General features: G+C 44.1%; 1 protein-coding gene across 1 annotated transcript in view; it reads right to left on the bottom strand.

The window, feature by feature from the left end:
• NRCAM (neuronal cell adhesion molecule) overlaps positions 1-16,799 on the bottom strand; it is a 138,504-nt gene that overhangs the window by 36,121 nt on the left and 85,584 nt on the right. The gene's annotated exons all lie outside the window — the stretch shown is intronic.

Raw genomic sequence — 16,799 nt, 5'->3', positions numbered from 1 at the left:
ATACGTATTGTTCAAACTTTAAGACTGTGAGATGAAAGTGGAGTTAAGTTTGGGAAGAAAATGGCGCTGGCTGTGGTTTGCAATGTGCTACAGGACGCAATACTGCTGAAACTTAGGTCAGACCACTTTCAAAAACTTTTGAAAGAAGAATTAGGGAAGACACTTGAGTTGGTCTGGGACAATGTCCTGGGGAACACACGATGTGTATATGGACAGGAAAATTACAACATAGAACAAACAACAGAGATACAAGGACAAGATAAGCGGAAAGCTAAGCAAGAAGGAGACCTGCATGCTATTTAATACTTACCTACAGAGACTGAGTTACAGGAATTGGATATACTGAGCTGCGCTCTAGAGAAGGAGAAAATTTTGAAACCAAGAGTTCGGGGGAAAAGGCTGCCAAACCTCTCCCGGAGGAAAAGAAAGAAGATGAAGAGGAGGAAAAGACTGACGGAAGTTACAAGGGAGGTAAAGGACTGCTACAATAAATACCTGAACTTGGACATAAGGCGACATAGGAAAGACAATGGGGTAGTCAATCTAAAAGAATACAAAGACCAAAGACATTTGAAAGAAAAATGGGAAAATCAGAACAAAAAAGAATTAGAACATAGGGTGACTGTGAAGGAGTTTGACAGATTGGTGCCAAGCAAATGGTTTAAGCTATGTGGGCTTTAATAGGATGTGATTGTGTAAGGGAGGTAGATGGAGATGACCTGGCAGATTTTAGCTGAAAAGAAGTTAGCTGTTTAAAAATAGGTAATAGTGGTTGAAATAAATGAATGCTAAGTCTGAATGGAACACAGGATTTAAGGAAAATCTAGAATGTTGGATTAAATAGCATTATATAGTAATGGCAATATATTATATAATTTTTTTCCTATCGGTGTTGGTGCCTAGGTTGTTTGAGAGATAAAGGTATGAGTCTTCTCAATAGGAGAGTAGAAGAGGTGCTCTGTCTGTTGACATGGTAGTTGGACCTGGATAAATTGTGTAAGTTTGAGTTCAATGAGATTTCATAGATTTTTGTTCTTCAGTTTATGTAAATGGGTGACCTGAATGTACAGTCAATTTGGGGATATAGTTTAGCCAGCTATTTACTTTTTGAGCTTTTGAGGTCCTGTTTTATCTGTATAATTTAAGAGGCAATGGGATAGACCAAATATATTATTTGTATTAACTGATGATACAGCACTATCAGATTTATGCTATACAGTTATTATATTAAGTGTCTATATTAATTCTATAAGCAAAATAGCTCTGAATTGAAAAGTTGGTTGATAAGACATAACAAGTGGGAGTTTGATAACAGTCATGAAACTCCAGTAGAATAAAGGTTTTGAACTAAGTAACTTAGATGGAAACAAATAGTTGAACTTTAAGTTGATCAGGAGCATATGTAATGAAAAAATTAAGATACCCAGAAGAATGGTGTATAAGAGAAGAGAAGAAATGCAGAAATTATGTAATTAACTAAAGAACATGATTTAGGTGTCATGGAAGATATCAGTTACAACATCGGTGTAGGTTGGTGGTGGTGTTTATGTTTGTTTTTGTTTAATAATGTTTGGAAAACTTAATAAAGATATATTATAAAAAAAAATTGGGCAGGTTTGTATGCTTCATCGTCAGGTTGGGGCAAGGACTTGGGGCTGGAGTCAGTCGTGCACATCACATGGATGGCTCAACGGGGCATGTGATGGGGATCGTTACTGCCCTGGTTGGAATGAGTGGGAGCTAGACACTGACCGCCTTACGGGCTGGTGCTGCAGCTTGGGGAGAACGATTTGACGGAATGGCCCGGGGTGGCCCTGAAGCTCTTTTTTCCTATGGGTGTTGGTGCCTAGGTTGTCTGAGAGATAAAGGTATGAGTCTTCTCAATAGGAGAGTAGAAGAGGTGCTCTGTCTGTTGACATGGTAGTTGGACCTGGATAAATTGTGTAAGTTTGAGTTCAATGAGATTTCATAGATTTTTGTTCTTCAGTTTATGTAAATGGGTGACCTGAATGTATAGTCAATTCGAGGATATAGCTTAGTCAGCTATTTACTTTTTGAGCTTTTGAGGTCCTGTTTTATCTGTATAATTTAAGAGGCAATGGGATAGACCAAATATATTATTTGTATTAACTGATGATTCAGCACTATCAGATTTATGCTATACAGTTATTATATTAAGTGTTTATATTTACTCTATAAGCAAAATAACTTTGGATTGGAAAGTTGGTTGATAAGAAATAACAAGTGGGAGTTTGATAACAGCCATGAAACTCCAGTAGAATAAAGGTTTTGAACTAAGTAACTTAGATGGAAACAAATAGTTGAACTTTAAGTTGATCAGGAGCATCAGAAGAATGGTGTATAAGAGAAGAGAAGAAATGCAGAAATTATGTAATTAACTAAAGAACATGATTTAGGTGTCATGGAAGATATCAGTTACAACATCGGTGTTTATGTTTGTTTTTGTTTAATAATGTTTGGAAAACTTAATAAAGATATATTATAAAAAAAAATTGGGCAGGTTTGTATGCTTCATCGTCAGGTTGGGGCAAGGACTTGGGGCTGGAGTCAGTCGTGCACATCACATGGATGGCTCAACGGGGCATGTGATGGGGATCGTTACTGCCCTGGTTGGAATGAGTGGGAGCTAGACACTGACCGCCTTACGGGCTGGTGCTGCAGCTTGGGGAGAACGATTTGACGGAATGGCCCGGGGTGGCCCTGAAGCTCCAGGTGCTGGCTGACCTGGCCTCCTTATGTGAAGATTTGCCTGGCATGGTAATCTTCTGGTCGGAGCGGCTGGAATGGAGGTCATGGCAAGGAGCGGCTCACCCCAAGAAGGTGGATGTGGCAAGGAGGAAGGTGTCTGGTAGACTGGGCAGGGTGGTTGAGTCAACAGGTAGTGTTTGGATCCGCCACCCAGACATCTCCCACAGGATGGAGGTCTTGTTCTGGGCTGATGGAGTGCATCTATCTGCTTGGGGTATGGACATCTGGCTACATGGAGTCTGTCATTCCCTACTCTCTTGGCTACAGCTGTAGGGGTGTTGGCAGGAGCAGGACCACAGGGTTCGTCCTGCTCTTGTGGCGGTAACAGCATGGGGCCGGATCCATTTGTGGAAATCAGCCTGCGTGCCATTTTCCTGAGGTGGGGACACCTTTAAGGGTCTTGGCGTGAGGGCTGAAGGGAGCAAGCAAATGCAGGGATTAACAGCGATTGCCCTCAATGCAAGATGGCAGGGGAGTTCATGAAGGGGCAGGAATCCATGTGAACCCCGGCTACCTGCCATCTCGCAGTGTCTACCCATGCTGGCTGGCTGGGTAATGGGTGTCTCAGACAGTTCAGCCAACGGATTGGATCCAGTGGACCCATGCTGTCCCAATGCCTATTACAGCTGTAACCCCTAAAGTTGTGGCCAATTTTATCCACTTAATTTCTAAAGAAGAACGCTGTGTGAGTGGTCAATTTAAATGGGGCAGTATAAGACTGGCCAAGCCTCTCCATCCCGAATAAGACCTGGAACCCCAACTACCTGGCATCTGCTCTCCCCTCCCGCCTGCAGTAAGCAGATGGGTGTATGCATAAGATGGATGCTGCCGTTGTCATTCCCATATATGTGCTCCCCAGAGAGAGAGCACAGAGAGAGAGAGAGAGAGAGAGAGAGAGAGAGAGAGAGACTGACTGTGGGGAACACATCTATGGGAATGAGAGATTCTACGTGTGTAGAAGCCTGCCAGAGCAGTTCAGTGTTTTCACTTGGGGTTTGGAAAAACACATCTATCTGGCTGAGATGGGATCTCTGAGCCCAGCTGCCTCCACAAACACTGGTCCATCTCCTTATAAATGTCAGCCCTTCCTAGTATGAAAGATCTGGTCCTTTTCTTAAGTTATGTCACTCCCTATGTGCTGTTTGAATTCAGGCCTGATATTTTCCCAATAGCCAGGAAGGCAATGAACAGTTATTGAAAAGCACTCTCATGCATTAGTACAGAAACCTTATCAAAACAAGCATTTAGCAAGCCAAATTTGTTTTAAAGTTTATCTCAAAAGCAATATAAACAATATGCACACATAAGCAGGAGACCTGGAAGGTCTTAAAGAGGAACATCTCTTTTCCCGTCCTCCACTACTTCCTGTTTCCCTTCTCTGAAAGGCCCTATAGCCTCTCCCTTTTCCAGGTTCTTTCTTTCCTTCCCACCCACGAGCCAACCTACCTATATCTGACCCCTGTCTTCAAGATTCTTACTGGGAAAACTACATGATGCTAGCTGCCTGGCCAGGCCAGGCCCAGCTGTATGATGCTGGTCACAAGGCCAGGTTGGGACCAGTTGCATGGTAGAGAACCTTCAAAGACTTGGAGGGGCATCTCACTTTCCCAATGTCATTCCCCCCCCCCCTTTCTCTTGTCCTGGCAGTTCCTGCATCATGCTTTCTACTCTCCTTCCCACCAACTAACCAAACTTTTATCTGCACCCCCCCAATCTTCAGCTATATTTATTTACCTCATTGATAACCCACTTTTCTCCATAATGGGACCCAAAGCAGCTTATATCATTCTCCTCTCCCCTATTTTATCCTCACAACATCCTCTTAAGTATGTTAGGCTATAAGTCTATGATTGGCCAAAGGTCATCCAGTCAGCTACTATAGTAGTAAGAATCTGAATTTGGGTCTTGCAAATCCTAGTTTGTTATTCTAATTGCTACAGCACACTGGCTTTTGTGGGGTACCTGCTGTTGAACAGTTGCAGGCAGCCAGTCCTGTGTGAGTCATGCAAGTCAGGTGGTAGCAAGTCGCATGGCGGCGACTGCCAGGTCTGGCCATGATTACTCCTCCCAGGGGTGGATTGGCTATTATGGGCCTCCCAGTGGACTGATGGCCTACCCCCACAGCTGGGGTGGGCCAGCCCTGTGGCAGAAGGGCTGTGTCCAGTGAGGCCAGGTGCTACTTAGTATGTAGGGGTGATGCCCAAGCCCCATGCAAGGCAAAGAAGGTGGCAACTGGCCAAATGGGGAAATAGGGGACTGCCACTTCCTCTCTTCTGCCTTTGATGGAGCCAGGGTGGGCAGGGGGTATGGACCTTTTCCTGGGCCATTTTTCACTCCATCTGCCCAACTAATTCTCTCAAAGTCCTAAAAAAAAGCCTTGGAAAGGCCTCCCTTCCCCCTGCTTTACTGCTTTACTGATTAAAAAACAAGGCTGGAAGACTGGCAGTACTGCTGCGGTTGCTTAGCAATAGCCACCGAGGGCATTTATTTCTTAAAGTTAAGGTGCTGCTGTTTCTATTAATTTTTTTTTTGGGGGGGGGGGGCTTTAACCTCCCCAGTGCATGCACACACACTTAAATTTCAGATTTTTCTGCAAACATGGGACATTTTTCAGCCATCCCTTCTTCCACTGCTCTGGGAGCCCATCTGCATGCCCCTCACCATTCTACTCGTGTCTCAGCCATCTGGCTCATGTTATAATGGCAGTGGCAGCTGCTGCAGCAAACTGGGGACACTGGGGGGGGCAGAGGATCCTGCTCTTCCTCATTCATCCTCTGCAGCAGTGGCAGAAGGGGATTTGGCTCACTCACTTATTCACTCCCCACTGCTTTGCCTACGTGGCTTTCCCCCTTCCACTGTTATGGATGCCCAAGTTGTGGTGGTGGCAGCAGCTGTTGAGGGATGCTGTAGGGGTGTGAAGGAGGCTCCTGGTCTTTCTCACCAACTGCCTGATGCAGTGGTAGTGGGAGGCATTAGGTTTGGGATATGGGGGGAGGTGGCAATAGAGGTTCCCAGTTATCTTCCCCCACCCATCCACAGCTTTATTTCTACACTGGTTGTGAATGGGGGGGGGTTGGCTTGCTCAGCTGCCCACTCCCTGCTGTGGTGGCTGCCTGCTCAGCTATCCCCCTCAGGTCTCCACTCAGCCACATGCCCTCCACTGCTCTACTTTGCCACTCAGCCATTTGGCTTGAGCTTTGGTAGTAGTGGTGGCTGCAACTGCTGTAGTGGTGAAAGGGGAGCATGATAGAAGCTTCCATTCTTTCTCATTCACCACCTGAAATGCCATTGGGAATGTGGGGGGATTGGCAAAGATGGCTCCTCCCCCACCTGCCCGCAGCTTTGGTTTGGAAATAGTCATCTGTAAACCTGGGGTTTCCCTCACATTTATGGAAAGATCTCCCTTCTCTCAGCATAGCTCTGATTTGTAGATTTCACATGCATAGACATATGTGTATAAAAATAGTACTATGCATGGGATAGAGATGGTAGAGTAAGAAGTACTCTTCTCCTTCCTCACAATAAAAGAACTTGTGGGAACTCAATGAAATTAATGAACAGTAAGCTTAGAACAGATAAAAGGAAGTACTTCTTCACCCAAACAGTAATTAACATGTGACATTCACTTCTGCAAGAAGTGGTGCTGGCTACAAGCATAGACAGCTTCAAGAGGGAATTGGATACACATCTGGAGCAGAGGTCCACTGGTGGCTATTAGCCACAAGGTACAGATGCAACACTATGCTTGGGGCAGTGATGCTCTGTATTTTTGGTGCTTGGGGGGTATCACTGGGAGGGCTTCTGGAGTTTTGGCCCTGCTGATGGACTCCCTGATGGCACCTGGGTTTGGGCTAATGTGTGACACAGAGTGTTGGACGGTATGGGCCTGATCCAACATGGTGTCAGCTAGGCCTCTAGCTGCCATGGAATGAGGGGGTGACTCTGGAATGTTAGGTTTCCTTTCTGTGCCTTCAGTGTTTCTTTATCTCTGTAACATGAGAGTTTGGCCTTGGTGTCTAGCATCAGCTTTCTTTGGGGAAAATAGACCCATTAGCTTTGCCGGGCTTGTACCTGTTCCTTGATTGGCTACAGGCCATCAGGGGCCCCTCTTGAATTATGTATATCTGCTTGCTTCACATGCTTATCGCCAGTTCTAACACAAGATGTGTAAAGATATTCTGCATACTTCAATGTCTCAATAAACTTTACTTCTTTGCATGAAAGTTGTTGGGAACTGACTGCTGCAGGAGTCTGACTGCTGCTTCTCTTATGTTCTTACTTTTGGAGGAGTTAATTAATTTTAGTTTTTTTCCTGTATTTCAAAAGATTCCCACTGCATTTTTCTGCAACACAGAAACAAAATTATAGTAATAAAACAACCTTCAAAATTAGGTGTTTGTGCGCTAAAACACATACATTTGTCTTTCTCCTTTCTTGTTGGCACACAGTAGGGTCACTTTGAAGGGGCTTCTGTTATTTTGTTGTTGTGATGCAACACTTGGGTATACTTTTCACAGGATTAGGACTTAACTCATTTCCCCCATTGTCTGGGGAATGGAAGAAATCTTTTCTATTTAGACTTAGGTTCTGCTCCTCAAAATTCCATTAGACCATCACATTATGCTTGAGGTTAAAGACACAAAGAACACTATTTAAAATGGACCTGGAGGAATCTACTTATACTTGCTTTAAACTGTAGCATGTATGAACTATATGAATCCTATGAACAAAAAGTGTACAGTTACAGCATACCCTAATCATTTCTGTAGAAAGCATCCCTCAATATGACATCAATATATTTCTATTCACACCCATACAGTGTTTTAAATGATTAGTACTCACTGTTTTACACAATAATCTGACAAAAAAAATAAATCCATTTACAGAACAGTTTCTTCAGAACATTCCAGTCTCATCAGACATTACTTGTTCTGCTACTTTTGATTCAACAGAAGATCTGTTTAATAGAGTTTTCACTGATCTTGAATTTGGAAAAAATTACTATGATAAATATTCACTGTGATTGAATATTTTTTTCTCAACACACACACAAAAAGATACAGTCCAATTGCAAGCAGAATTAGGTGGCCTTAGAAGGGTGCCATGCTTAGGATGTTAACCTATGCTTCTAATTCAGCATCATTAAAGGATGGGCTACTCAGACATAATTTATTCCAGAAGACAAAAACAGTCTTAACAAGGAAAATAAAGACAGGTTGCTTACCTGTAACTGGTGATCTTTGAGTGGTCATCTGTGCATTCACACCCTTGGGATATACTGCACCTGCGCTGAACCTTCTCGGTACCGGTAGCTAGCAAAAGGGATTTTCGCGCCTCTCCCAGGTCACGCGCCGGCTCCACTGCGCATGACCAAGGAGGGGCACGCAGATCCCGCCAGTTCCTTCTGACCGCCGCCCAACAGCCTTCAAAGAAACAAGATGAAGGGCCGAGAGCAGAGGGGAAGGAGGGCGGGTGGTGTGAATGCACAGATGACCACTCGAAGATCACCAGTTACAGGTAAGCAACCTGTCTATCTTCTTCGTGGTCTCTGTGCATCACACCCTTGGGAGAATAGCAAGCAATAACTCTTACCTGGAGGAGGGGCCGAGGCCCTACATCTGCGCTGTCTGCAAGATAGACCGACCCAACGCCACACGACGAGTAGACCGGACATCAAGGGCATAATGCTTCACGAAGGTGAGCGGAGTAGCCCAAGTCGCAGCATTGCAGATGTCCTCCAACGGCATACCTCTCAGGAAAGCTGTGGAAGTTGCTACCGCCCTCGTAGAATGGGCGCGAAGCTGACCTGGAAGAGGTTTCTTAGCCAAAGCGTAGCATAGCTTGATCACCTCCACAATCCATCTCGACAGCCTCTGGGAAGAGATCTTCTTCCCTTGGGAGGGCATACTGTGAGCAACAAACAAAGCTGGAGACTGGCGAAAAGACTTAGTCCTGCCCAAATAGAACAACAACGCTCTCTTAACATCCAGAGAATGCAATTTCCGTTCCTCTTCATTAGCAGGAGACGGGAAAAATGATGGCAGAACTACATCTGAACGTAAATGAAATTCCGAAACAACTTTCGGTAAAAAGGAGATGTCCAAAGACAATGAAACCCCATGTGGGGAAAAACTTAAGTATGGTGGATCACACCTCAGAGCAGACAATTCGCTGACCCGACGAGCAGAGGTAATGGCCACCAAAAACGCAGTCTTGAGTGACAGCAATTTTAGAGAGCAAGTGGCCAATGGCTCGAAAGGTTTTCCCATCAAAAAACGCAAAACTAAAGCCAAATCCCAGGCCGGGGTTGGAGGACGACGGGGAGGGTACAGGCGAATAAGGCCTTTACAAAACTGTTTTGTCTGAGGATGCGAGAAAACTGAAAACCCATCAACAGATGGATGAAAAGCTGACACCGCAGCTAAATACACTTTAACCGACGAAAAACTGAGACCCAAGTCCATTCTGGACAAAATAAATGCAAAAATAGACCTCAAATCCACTGGCGGAGGAGGTAGATTTGAGGAATTCAAATACTGCAGGAATAGATTCCACTTCCTTGTGTAGGAAGTCCGAGTAGACAGTTTACGACAGTTCAACAAGACATCATTGATACGAGCGTCCATCACTGAAAGCGTATTTCCCACAGAGTCAGCTTGAGACTCAGAGGATCGTAGTGAAGGACCTGGCCCTCCTGAGCCTGGAGGAGATCCAACTCCTGCGGCAGGTGTACAAAGGATCCCTTGGCTAACCTCAACAGTGTCGGGAACCAAACTTGCCGAGGCCACCAGGGGGCTACTAGAAGACAATGGGGCTTGTCGTGTTGTATTTTCACCAACACCCTGTGAAGCAGCGGAATCGGAGGAAATAGGTACAGAAAGTTGTGAGCCCACGATATCAACAGGCCGTCCCCCAGTGACAGAGGGTCCAACCCCGCTCTGGAACAAAACATGGGACACTTCTTGTTGAATCGAGTTGCAAAAACATCGATGTGGGGATGTCCCAGACGTTGAAAAAGAGGGAGGAGATACTTTGAATTCAGCTCCCAATCGTGGTCCGATGCTCCTCCTCTGCTCAGGAAATCTGCTTGCTGGTTCAAAGTTCCTGGCAGATGGGCAGCTTGGAGAGTGATATTCCGATGAAGGCACTCTTCCCATATGTCCATAGCTAGCCTGCAAAGGGATCTGGACACTGTCCCGCCCTGGCGATTGATATAAGCCATTGCAGTTGTATTGTCCGTAAATATTAACACAGCTTTCCCTGCAACCTGTTTGTGCAAGGATCTGAGGGCAAATTTTACGGCCAGCAGTTCCAGATAGTTGATGTGATGACGTTTCCAAAGGGGCTGCCATGGAGCACCCACACAAGTGTCGTCCGTATGAGCACCCCAACCCCACAGGGAGGCGTCTGTGGTGATCGACATCACGGGAACAATCGGTTGGAACGGTGCACCCGCCAGCAAATTGGTGTCCACGAGCCACCACTGCAGGGAGGTAAGGACCTGAGGAGGCACGACTAGTCGAAGACTTGGGGGGTGAAAGGAGGGGCGAAATTTCTTTAGAAACCAAAGCTGCAACGGACGCATGCGAAGGCGTGCACACTCGATCACAGAGGTGGTGGCTGCCATGAGACCCAGGATCCGCTGAACGTGGACTGCTGATGTCACATTGGATCGGAACAAACGTCGAATTTCCAGACGAATGGTATCTGCCCGTTGGCGAGGAAGGTAGGCCCGAGTGGCCAGGGAATCTATGACAGCTCCTATGAACTGCACGCGAGTTGCAGGTTGCAGCATGGATTTCTGCAAATTGACTAGAATTCCAAGGGAGGATAGGGTCGACAGTGTAATGGTGATGTGCTGAAGGAGACAGTCCTTTGAATCTGCCACCATTAACCAGTCGTCTATGTACGGAAAAATCTGAATGCCCTGAAGACGAAGGTGGGCGACGACAACCACCATTACCTTCGTGAAAACCCTGGGGGCGGTAGAGAGCCCGAAGGGGAGGGCTTTGAATTGATAATGGTCCTCTCCGACCGTGAATCTGAGGAATTTTCTGTGACGAGGATGGATGGAGACGTGAAAATAAGCGTCTTTGAGATCTAAAGTGACCATCCATGTCCCTGGAGGCAGGAGTGGTAAAATACTTTGCAAAGTGGTCATACGAAACTTTTTGTAAACAATGAATCGATTGAGAAATCTTAGATCCATAATTGGACGAAGTCCTCCGTCCTTCTTGGGGACCGTGAAATATCTGGAATAAATCCCGTGGCAACGATCTGCCGCCGGGACTATCTCTATAGCGTTTTTCAGTGACAGAGATCGTACTTCTTGCATCAGGACAGGTGACGTTGGAGTTCCGACGAAATGGGAAATTGTGGGGATTTGAGAAAACTCTATGAGATAGCCATCTCTTATTATAGAGTGAACCCATTTGTCTGTAGAAATGTCCAGCCATGCGTGAAGAAAGGGAGCGAGGCGAGTATGAGCAGTAAGGCTGAAGTCAAAGCCCCTGTTTGGGATTCTTGGGAAACTTCGACTTATAGGCACCCGATGATTGTCCTTTATTCTTAGGGGGAAAAGACCTTGACTGAGAAGAGGGAGGTCTTTGCCATTGATCCGTAGGCGATTTGTTGTACGGTTGTCTAGAAGACCAAGATTGTCTAGGCCATTGCTTGGTCTTAGGGTATTTAGTTGGGGGAGAGATTCCCAGACTTTTAGACGTCTTGATACTCTTATCCATTTCCTGTAATACCGTATCAGTGGTGGAACTAAACAGTCCAGAGCCTTCAAAAGGAAGGTCCTCCACCGACGATCTGGTATCATATGGCAATGAGGAGGAACGGAGCCAGGCATGTCTGCGTAGGGCTACGGAAGTTGCTAGAGTCTTGCTAGCAGATTCCAAGGAATGCTTGGCAGCACTAATTTGATGTCTAGCCAGTACCATCCCTTCATTTTGAAGCCTCTTAATCTGAGGCTGACATTCCTTTGGTACATGTGGAAGGAAGTCGTTTAAGCGTTTCCACAAATTGAACTGATAGCGGCCCATGCAGGCTGCATAATTTGCCGTTTTAATGCCCATTGCACCGACAGTGTAAAATTTTCTGCCCACCGAGTCCAACTTCTTTCCTTCCTTATCTGATGGCGTTGAGTGACTCGATTTTCCTTTCGTGGACGACGATACGACCAAAGAATTGGGTTTAGGATGCGTGTATAGAAACTCAGCCCCAGATTCTTGGATCTTGTACATGTGATCCAGACGTTTATTGGATACAGTAATGGAGGCTGGATGGGTCCAAAAGTCCTTAGTAGTTTGTAAGAGGACTTTTGTCATTGGAAGAGCCACAGAAGGCGAAGTGTTGGAATGCATAATGTCAAAAACATTGTCATCCACGAAACTGGCAACGAGAGTAGGAGTCATAGACAGGTCCAACGCCATACGTTGAACAAAGTCTCCATATGACTTAACATCCTCTGATGGAGAAATAGGCAGATCCGCTTCCACATCCTGTGGGGTGGATTGTATGTTCACGTCCTCTATATGTTCAGAGGAGTCGTCTGAATCGGAGGATACATTGGATGGTTCCGGGGATGATCCGGGTAATTCCGGTTGATGCGTTGTCGGCATGTTGACCGGGGGTGCAGCCGGGTCTGGTGGATGTATCGGCATGGACTGCTTCGATACCGAGGATCGATCCCGAAACTGCGAGATGCGGGATGACACCGATTGACGATCCCAGTCAGGTGGAGGTGGTGGAGGAAAAGCCCATGGGTATGGGTATCGGCTTCCATACAAGTAATGCCACTGTCTCTCATCCCAGGTTAAAGTAGGGGATGCCGGTCGGTGTCGATCATCGACTCCACGTTCCGGGGAAGCATGAGAGGATTGACGACTCGACATATCAGATTGCGACTGATTTGTCTGCTGAGTAAGGTCGATGTCGAGATCTGAACCAATCAGGTGATGAGGTTCTTGCGTGAGATCTCGACCTTGACTAGCTGAAACCTTATGGACTTTCGACTTGTCCGTTTTAGGTTTCTTCGACTGCTGTGAGTCTTTGCCCTGCTTCCGGATCTTGGAAGGTACGGCATCAGATATCCCCTGCTTCCGGATCTTGGAAGGTACGGGGTGGTCTTTTATCGGCGTCGATCGTTTCGGTGCCGAAGCATCGATTGCGACCGTCGACGTCGATGGTCCCGAAACGGGAGGACAAGTGTCCGCAGCCAGGGTGGACATCGAGGCGTGCCCGGACGTGTCCAACGGCGAAGACGACTGTGGAGATAGCGCCTTCTCCATCAAAGCCAAGTGCAGACGAGCTGCCCTGTTTTTTCTCGTCTGGTTCGAGAATTTCTGGCAATGTCCGCACTTAGAAACACAGTGCGACTCCCCTAAACAGACGAGGCAAAGCGAATGCCCGTCGGTGGGAGATATTTTAAGGCCGCAAGTCTTACACCGTTTGAAACAACCCCACCGCGGGGCCATAGGCCAGCGGAGGGGGAAACGTTAAAGACAAGGAACAAACACACCGAAGAAAAATGCTAACTACAAAAAACAAAATAAAGAAAAGGAAACTAACTAAACGCAAGTTTAGCAGAAAGTTAGGTACTTAACAGACCGAAGCAGAAGGCGTCCTACCAGCGCGGCGGTCAGAAAAGAACTGGCGGGATCTGCGTGCCCCTCCTTGGTCATGCGCAGTGGAGCCGGCGCGTGACCTGGGAGAGGCGCGAAAATCCCTTTTGCTAGCTACCGGTACCGAGAAGGTTCAGCGCAGGCGCAGTATATCCCAAGGGTGTGATGCACAGAGACCACGAAGAAGATCAAAGAGAACTGAGGAGGAAGACATTCATGAAGCATATCAAAGACATGTTGAGTTAAATTATTTCTAATCTATAAATAGAAGAAAAAACCCTAAACATTTAAGTATAGCACTATACTTTTAGTTCAAAGCTTCATCACTTAATACATCATAATTCTGAAGACAAGGCAGATTTGGTATGGCATGCCTCATCTGGACCTGTCTCAAACACAGCTTCCGAACTGCTAACACCAGAAAGAGCACCAACCCGGACATTATATGATGTCCCTGGCATTAATCCCTTTAACAAAAAGACACTACGGGAACCATATACATTTTGTTTTTTTCAATTTTTTGCCTTCAAAGTTTTTAGTAACATAACACACTGGTGTAGTTAAAAACCACTATCTCAAAGTCACTTGACATGTGTTACTGACATTTGGTCAGATCCTGCATGTCCTTCTCAAAAGTGCCTTGCTTGTATTTTCTAATATTAGATATTTAGGTAAACTGCAACCACAAAGTGTTGCCTGATCTTCGATTGTGGAAAACTAATTTGCCACTGTCTGCTAAGGTAACTCAGATGGCATTTAACAAATACAAATTATTATTTATTTAATTATTTAGATTTTTTTTACGTTCTCCACTTCAGTGAACATACAAAAGACACTCACCCCAGAAGTTCAGCTTAATCTGCTGTCCACTTCTGCCTACTTTATCATTTTCTTAACCAAGCATGAGGATCTCCTCATTCAAGTTTGGTTGCTCTACCTTCCTGTTTGGGTGGGGTGAAGAGAAAGAGTGGATGACAGGTATTGTACTACTGTTTTGTGCTTCTCTAAACCTAGATTAGACCGGAACTGGTGGTTGGAGCTAATGGTTGTAACATCAGATGTTAACTCGGAAGGCAAGTGCCTCACAAGGTAACTCACAAGGTAACATTAAGTGCACCCATAAGGGCAAGCAACAGTGGGCAAGCTATGCTTAGAATAACTCTAGAATGATAACTATGCTGCTCTGCAATTCATTAGAAAATTCTGCTTTCTAATTTGAATAATCAGTTATGTACAAATACGATGGTACAAAATACAATGTAAAAACATTACAGATCAAATAAATATCCCTTAGTAAATAGTAATATAATTCCATAGAGCAACGAAGTATTTCAGATAACGAAATAAGTTGCATTACGGGGACTTTACATGTTGTGGCCCCATTCAAGCTACATATCAGCTTCACACAGGAAAACCACTTGTGGTCCTCACTATGTTCTCACTATGATATCATACTTTTGTGTGCCTTCCAAAAATTCTGAAATTCTGCTATCAGCTGCTTGGAAGGGGACTGGATTCAGTCATCCTGTTCTTTCCCTGCCAAACAGCTGATCATTGGGATTGTAGTTATTCTGAAACGGTTCTACAGATGTGGCTCTTAAGCTCCATGTATACTTCTACGGAGTGTTAAAAGTTCTAATAAGTGTTGCTGGTAGGATGCTCTCTTTTAGTCTTGAACAGATAAATCTCTAGTTGTGGTGGAGCAGCTCATACATCCCTTAGAAAATGGAGGAAAAGATTTTATTTCAAAATAATTTTTTAATGTCACTTAGTTGATAACTGTCACTTCTGGTGTTCTTCCTAGTCCATATACTATTTCCGGGACAAATCAAAACTTGGTAACGTTTCAGAAATGGGGGGATATCTTGGGATATTTTTCATTACTTAGAGGTAGTTCTCATTAAAGAAAAGGTTGGCAACCTCTGTCCTAAAATACTACTTGAAAACAGCATCATATTAAAGAATTAAACAGTATTTGGAGCATTGCTACATATTTATTATTTAAATGTAACTCATAAACTCTTGATTAGCTTTTAAAAGCAAAAATAATTTTTAAAAAGGTACATCAATTTGGGGCCATTTACTATTATTAAAATATTTTGCAGTGCATTAACGGTACTGAGAAAAATTCAGTGAAATATCTGCTTACTGCCTGCCACACCATAGTCAACATAAATGTTCTCATGAACCAGACCCTCATATTCCCAACTAACACTGGCATAGGGTCTTGACAGTAAATTTCAAATTCATGGACAAACTGAATGCATTGAGCACACAAGAAAAAAAGAGCAAAATATAATTGATGCCAAATATATCCAATCCAATCCAAATCTAATTACTTCACTAATCTGACTCTTAAAAAGTCGAATATTACTCTTGTTGCCAACATGGAAAATCAATGACTACAGGATTAGTAGACGTTATTTAAGAAGTGGTTGCAAACACAAAAATATACAAAGTACAGTTAAGGAAGCAATCCTATGCACTTTCATATCAAAGGGAATTCAATGGGCCCCCTAGATAATCACACATGCGGACCACATGTCTACTGCTGAATTCACATATGCCACATAAGCACTTTTCATTCATTCTCTCACTACTGGGGTGCTTGTATGAAAAGGAAAAATTAAGTTTTAAAGTCAGTGTCTGAATTGCTTGATTACAAAAGAAAGTTAATTTAAAATTACGTTTTAACTCTTCTCTGCTTTACAGTGCATCTGTGAATATATTTTATAAACTCTACCGCTAAAGGTTAAAGCCACTAAAATTCAATTTCAGTCACTTGATTCCTGTAGTAGACATTCTAAATTGTACAAAATCACAGAAGATGATAAAATAATATGAACCCATGCAAGTGTATGTCTTCTTGTTTCCATGATACTTTGCAAATTTCACAGTTTCCTTCTTATAGGCTTCTTCTGTGAAGCACTGTATTTCAACTATTTTGGCAGAAATTTATGCTGACAGTAAAGAGGAATAGTGATGCCCTTAACAAACATAGGGAATACAGTATGTATTAAAGGAAGGAAAGAAGAAAAATAGAATTAAAATGTTTCCATTTTGGCTGGAAGGAAAACTACATCTAAGAAAATTTCATTAATACTGATGTTGGAAGAAACCAGTGAGATAAACTGATCTTATTCCTCATATATAATTATTCTTAAACAGTATCTGAGTTAGCATGATTGAAGAAACACTGTCTTAATTAAGATTTTATTCAAAATCATTGTTAAGCAAGTTTAAATATGGTCTGGCATAGTCCAAATGAAAAAGCCACAGATCATGTTCAGCTAGAAAGCAGAAGTAGAAACCATTATTTATAGTTGTTATGCAAACCATGGTTTCTGCTAATGATAGTTTGGAACAATATCTGAAATTGCAATCCCTTGCAAGGACCATTTG

Source organism: Gekko japonicus, unplaced genomic scaffold, assembly GCF_001447785.1.
Source record: "Gekko japonicus isolate JY-2015 unplaced genomic scaffold, Gekko_japonicus_V1.1 scaffold453, whole genome shotgun sequence".
Classification (NCBI taxonomy): domain Eukaryota; kingdom Metazoa; phylum Chordata; class Lepidosauria; order Squamata; family Gekkonidae; genus Gekko; species Gekko japonicus.
This window is presented reverse-complemented; position numbering and strand designations above follow the sequence as displayed.